This window comes from Solanum tuberosum, unplaced genomic scaffold (assembly GCF_000226075.1).
Source record: "Solanum tuberosum cultivar DM 1-3 516 R44 unplaced genomic scaffold, SolTub_3.0 scf00077, whole genome shotgun sequence".
In the NCBI taxonomy this organism is placed as follows: Eukaryota; Viridiplantae; Streptophyta; class Magnoliopsida; order Solanales; family Solanaceae; genus Solanum; species Solanum tuberosum.
In genome coordinates, this window is record NW_006239003.1 from 1,240,621 (window position 1) to 1,247,261 (window position 6,641).

At 32.1% G+C, this 6,641-nt stretch overlaps 1 long non-coding RNA gene across 1 annotated transcript; it reads left to right on the forward strand.

The window, feature by feature from the left end:
- Window positions 1-897: 897 nt before the first annotated feature.
- Window positions 898-2,302, forward strand: LOC107060394 (uncharacterized). Its single transcript, XR_001473337.1, has 2 exons — window positions 898-1,070; window positions 2,113-2,302. It is a non-coding gene; the product is annotated as an uncharacterized lncRNA (long non-coding RNA).
- Window positions 2,303-6,641: the final 4,339 nt, after the last annotated feature.

Here is a 6,641-nt window from a genome sequence, read left to right on the forward strand (position 1 = left end):
TTTCTTTTTATAATATCTCTTTCTGGGTATATAATTTTGTTTTGAAATATTTTTTCTTTTTATTAAACCTTTTTTAAGTTTTCTTTTTTTATAAGGTTTATCATCGTTGCATCCCCATTGAGTGGCTGCATTTGTGTCTAAACAATAAATTTGTGTATTTATTCTTTTAGCTTTTCTTTGTATGTTATGTGACATACATAATTGACCTAGTCTATTTTTTAAGAATGAAACTTGTTTAATACCAAAAATATAAATGCCAAAAGAAACTTCTTTTAAAGTATCTGTTTTCATTGAAATCACTTTCTATGATACCAAAATAACAACCTGTTGCCAAATAGACAACAGAATGATTGGAATTACGGGAGACAAAGAAAAGCTCTCTCAGTCAAAAGAAAAGGTAGAAATAATTTTAGGATCTAAAATTGTTTCTATAAATAAATTATTTGCCTACGATAAACTGAAAATAGATTTATTATTGGGAAATGATTTTTTACAACAATTTCAGGATTATCATCAAACATTGTATGATAAGCCTCAAAACCCCTTGCGGACATTTTATCAAAGTCCCAAGAAAACAAAATCCTTACATAATTGAAAAGAATAACAAAAGAAGACACTTAGAGAGCCTAAGGAAAATCTCTTAGATTTTACTCTAGTAAAACCTATCTGATATTTAGAAAAGGAAACCTTAGTAGCAATACTACATGTAATTAAAAAATTAGATGAAGACTTAAACAGAAAAGGAAAAAAAAAAATAATATATATATATATATAAATATCTTATTAACCAAAAGAAAAACTTTCAACATGTCACCTATTTGTCTTAAAAGTTAAAAATAATGTTGTTTTGGTCATTTCACCCTTCAAGCTGAAATGCATTTTTAGGCTAGATACGTGTCTTACCTATTGCTTATGAATAGACACGTAGCAATTCCTTCATCTCTCCTCTGCTACTATGTTGCTCTCTATCTCCTCTGTTTAAAAACAAAACAAAGAGCAAGGAATTGCAGAGAAGATTGTTGCTACTATGGTGCTCTTCTCTGTTTTTTCTGCGTCTGATATTTTATCAGGTAAATAATTATTATCTTTAGTTTTTGGGATTTCTCTTCATATTTGGGGCACAGATTTCATAAGTTTTCACTTGTCACTCCTTCGCACAAGCCACCACATGTATTTATTTCTCGATTAGAAGTTAGTTGGCCAATAATTCAAGAGCCCCTTTAAATTTAATCTCAGGTTTTTTTTCTTCTAAATACAACTGTTTTTTCCTTATACATCATTTAGAGGTAATTAAATTAGCTATATTTGAGATAGGTTTTGCGAAGTATTTGTTTTATTGATTGAAAAATTCTAAAATTAGGAATATGTGTGTTTTTCCATGGAACACATATGTGCAACTCTTTTTTTTTGAAAATCCCTATCTACTTTGGGACTAAATTAAATTACAACAATATTTCATCCAATAGTTTGTTTCATCCAATAGTCGGCAAAATTAATTAAATTACAACAATAATTTCATCCAATAGTTTAAAATATCATAAAGGACTCCCATTTAGCTCTGAAACATGATTGTACTTGAAAATTTAAGTTTTTAAAGTTGTTATTTTCTGAATTTGACTTTTTTGAGGATTTACAAGTTATATTCGAGTAATTTGGTGAATGAAATTTCAGTTCAACTCCTTTAATTTTAATGGGACAGTTTTTAATGTTGCTTTTGTTTGAGATAATCATTAGTGAGTGCATAAATGGACAGTGAATACTGCAAATTGTGAAGATATGACACCTGGGCTAACTTAACCTCAAAAGCTAACTCATTAGTGGAGGTTTTTCCAAGTTCATATAAGGAGACAAATTTCTCTATCTCTTTACTGATGTGGAACTTCTTAAAATTAATGTGATCTCTTTTACCAATGTGAGCTTGTGAATTTGACTTCTTTCTAAATGTAAGAGTATTAGTCATGTTTACATATGATATGTATCTTGAATACTAAATTTGCTGGAGCAGTGTACTGTTTGATTGGCTTAGTTTTTGTAAGATAAATTTGCATTTGATTCTTGAATGATTATTTTGCTAGAGCAACTTCCTATTTGATTGCATTTTGTGGTTTCAAGTGCATGCAGGGCTGGTACTAATTTCCTGAAACAATGACACTAGGAAAGAAACTTGCTGATCCTTTTAATTTGAGTGTTCTATAAAATAGAACAACTAAGCACAACTGCATTTATGTGATAATAGGATATATTAAATAGAATTGTTGGTTTCGGATCGTGAAAGAATATTATTATATGTCATTACTTATTTTTTTAAATATGTATCTCAAGGTATCCAGTAGAGTTATTAGAGGATCTGCTATATTTTTTTCGATCTTGCCATGAGGACAAACATCGAGCATATACCTGCAAAGACGTTATGAAAATAGAGATATTTTAAACATCATATAAGTTGCTTGTATTAAAATTTAACAACTCAATTTGTATTGTATCATCTGTATGTTATTGCTAGAGATGATTTATTACTTATGCTATTGGGAAGTTGTATTTAAATTATAAATATAGCTCTATTCCACTTTTGATCAAATAGAGATTCAATTTGTAACAACTTATTCCTCCCTTTTTAATATTACTGTGGAAGTATTATAGCATTACCGAAAATCAAACATGTCATATTATTGTCTGATGATATGTTAAAATTGTATTCTCAGTTGAGTTCCTGAATAGCTTAATACTTCCTTCAAGCAATCATCTGTGATTAATAATATTTTGTTGGGCCATATTTTTCTAGTTATCTTATAATAGACACTATACAAATCATTAATTATACCTATTTGATGTTATGTTACAGAAGCCTTGTACTCATTAAACAATTCGGTGGTTAATCGTTTACAGAGAAACATACCCGCGAAAGAATGCATGGTTGATCTTTGATGTTACAGTTTTCTCGCCTCAAACCCTTATTCTTTCATAGGGATGGCAATGGGGCGGTGTAGGGCGGGGGCGGTGCGGGTTGAGCTTAACCCACAAAATTTTTAATCCGCCCTGCCCCGCTTCGCTTCACATAACAATTGTTTTCACTTCAATCCGCCCCATTCCGCCCCCGCATAATTTTTTTAATATTTTCTTTTTCTAGTTATGTTTGATACTAAAAATAAAATTCATAAAAATAAATTCATTTTTTCATTAAGTTGTATTAATTTAATAATAGGATAGTGACTTAAAATTTTATTTTTTAGAGGTCAATTAGGAAACATGTAAGAAATTGTATTATTTTTTAATGAACAATTTCATTTATTATCTTGAATATTTTAGTAGCTTTAATGAAATTATCTTAATAAATAATGCTCTATCACTCTTATAACATGTAAAAAATTAAAATTAAGTTTGAACTCACATAAAATCACATATACCCGCAACCCTCCCCACCCCACATTAATTTTAAAAAATCCACTTCAATCCGCCCCACACAATCTTAAACCCGCCCCACCCCACATTGCCTTAAACCCACCCCGCCCCATTGCCATTCCTATTCTTTCTACAGAATATTTACTCTTTAATTATTATATATGACCAACTATAAAAATGGTAAAAGTGACCTACTATTAATTTTACTGTTATTTCCTTTAATCACCAACTAAATAAATTATTAAAACTATCCACTAATTTCATAATTATAATTACGAATAGTTCAAAACACCTATTTAGAATCTATCGGAAAGTATTTTATGAAATCAAAGCTTTAGTACTCAAAACAACCAAAAGGGTCGTTACACTTACACCTCGTTTACTTAAGAGAATGGATCTATATTTTTAGCATTTATCAAAAGTTCTCATTCTTCATGAATGGAACACAATCATGTGAGCATATCAAATTATGATAGCTTTAGTACCTCATTCCATATTCATGTGCATTATTCAATCACTTGTCCTTTTTTCAGACATATTTTGTACTGCTACCACATTCATTTTCGGGAATGGAGCGATTTCAATAAGATTGGTTTCATGACTAATTTTAATTGAAAGCACAATGTTTGCTTTAATAGTCAACATATCATTAATATGGTGCATTGGTACTCAAATCACTACAAGAAAATCAACCTCTAAGAAAGGAAAATCTAGTCCCTGAATGTTTAAATCTAGTCCCTGAAATTGAAATCTGGTCCCAAACGAGCAATCGTGACCAGAAAAACCTGATCGCCACTCGTCCTAGAAAGTGTCGTCACTACTGGTCACTAAGGACGAGTTCAAAAAACTGGTCCCTGAATGTCTTTGAGAGGAGAAAAAACACTGGTCGTGAAACACTTTTAGAGACTGCATATCTAGTCTCAAATGGACCATTGATATCTTGGTTTTTCAGGTCGTTAATCCTCTTTTGCGACCTTCCGCAACATAGTCCCAATAACTCTTTAGAGACGAGTGTGATCTGGTCCTAGAATAGCTTTAGAGACCATTAGCAATCTGCTCATAGAATAGCTGTAGCGACAATAACAAACTGGTCCTAAAGTAGTTTTAGGGACGAACAACAACCTAGTCCTAGAGTAGTTTTAGGGACGAACAACAACCTGATCCTAAAATAGCTTTAAAACGAACATCATATCTAGTCGTAGATTGACCATTAGAGAAAGTCAATAATTATGATCTCTAACTAATCACCATTGATCCTACAACCATTGATATCACAAGAATCTAACAAAATATCAAATTAATTACACAACTAAAATTCTGGATACAAAAGAAGATATAGAAAGGTTTGCAGGGCAATAGAAATAAAGAGTGCGATTGATTATAATAAATTTGTGAGCATCACAAGATGTAAGTTTCAATATTTTCTTAATTAATAAACAAAAAAACTAAGATAACATCCAAGGTTTTGCATAACATTCATAGCAAAGTAAGAATAAGTTGGTGCATCTTCCAAGCTATAATTCATTGAAGAATGAACAAAAGTTGGGCAAAAACTATAAAGTTTAGTCTTTGTCATGTGATATCCAGAAACATCTACAAAACCTGCAAGAAATAAGAAAAAAATCTATTAGAAAAACTTTCAGATACATCAATCAAGAAACCAATATCTATTTTGGAGAACCACACCTAACTAACGTTTAGTAAAAAATAGAAATAAATGGATAGAAAAGATAGCTTAAGAGACAATTTGGATGAACTATTTGGAAGTGAAACTTAGCTGATTTTGTAACAAATTAAAGAAAACTGTATGTGATAATAATATTTTAGGCTATAGCCTTTGCTGCACATGTGTAGATAAATTAACAACAGTGATACGAATGCATTGGGACAACCATGAAGATTGAGGCGATGTCCAAAATATAAGAACAAGAATTTTGACGGACACTTACGAGTTGATACAAGGAAACAACAGAGAAGGAATTTTATGGCCAATCTAAATCATTGGAGCTGAATGAAAATAACATATACACATGCAAGATTAGTCATGTATTACTATGAATTGAGAAAAATAATTGCATTTCATTTGTATCTGAACCTTGTAATATTTGCTATTAGTAATTTGTGTATGTTCATGTTGTTGAAACAGTAGAATGCTTCATCAGTCAATTGCCCAATCATGTGGAGCATTCTTGTTGCTAAAAGAGCAATAGGGTAATACCACTACTTGAATTTTTATAACATGAATCAGAATCTTATATACTGGAGACACAAGGAACCTTAACAACAAAAATGAATGAGTCTTTAAGCTCTATAATTGTGCAGTTGTCCTAGAATTCATCGGAGGAATGAAAAAACAATCTGAAACAGTTTATTCAATTGGAGTGAACTTTTTTTTCAAGCTTCTTCATAGTGTAAAAAGCGAGATGGATGAAGTAATGGAACCTTAAGAGCAGAGTCCCAGTGTTGTCCCTAGCTAATAGCATCATAGAGAGCCTCCAAAACTGCCTTGGGCCAAAGATTAGTGTACTTTTCTGAGTTGGCTTTCCTCTCGATACCTCTAATAGCGGCTTTTGTTCTACGTATACGAGAAAGGTTTTTCTTTCAACATTTCTGTAGCCCTTGCGACTGCCATGAAGATTGAGGGGATGTCTAAGATATAAGAACAAGAATTTTGACGGACACTTACGGGTTGATATAAGGAAGCAACAGAGAAGGAATTTTATCGCCAATCTAAAACAGAGAAGCTTGTAACAATGTTATGTTGCTTGCTGTGTAGGAAATTTTACGTTAAGTAGAGATATACACCCGACACTTACCAATAAGCCTCTCTAGGCGCACGATAACGTGAATTGTTATCTTGTGCATGGTGGCCGAAATGGCAAGAGGGAGGACGAGAAAATCCAGCATCGAGAAGCCATTGATGGATTTTCAACAGCAAGAAAAGAATGTGAACCATAAAAAACAACAGTTTGGATTAAGGGAAAGCCAGCCAATCAAACAGTGGCCTTCGCTACCTGAGATGGATGTTGCTAGGGAGCTGCCGAAGAAGGTTAGAGTCAAGGATCCTAACTTTACGTGGCAAACCTGTTATGTTGTAGCAGTGCAGAAAATTTAAAAATAAGCTTTGTGTAGTTATGCAGAAAATTGTAAAACAGAGAAGCTCGCAGCAATGTTACGTGGCAGCACTGTTACGTTGCAACAGTGCAGAAAGGATATCTTAAGAGATAAGCAGGATGAACAAC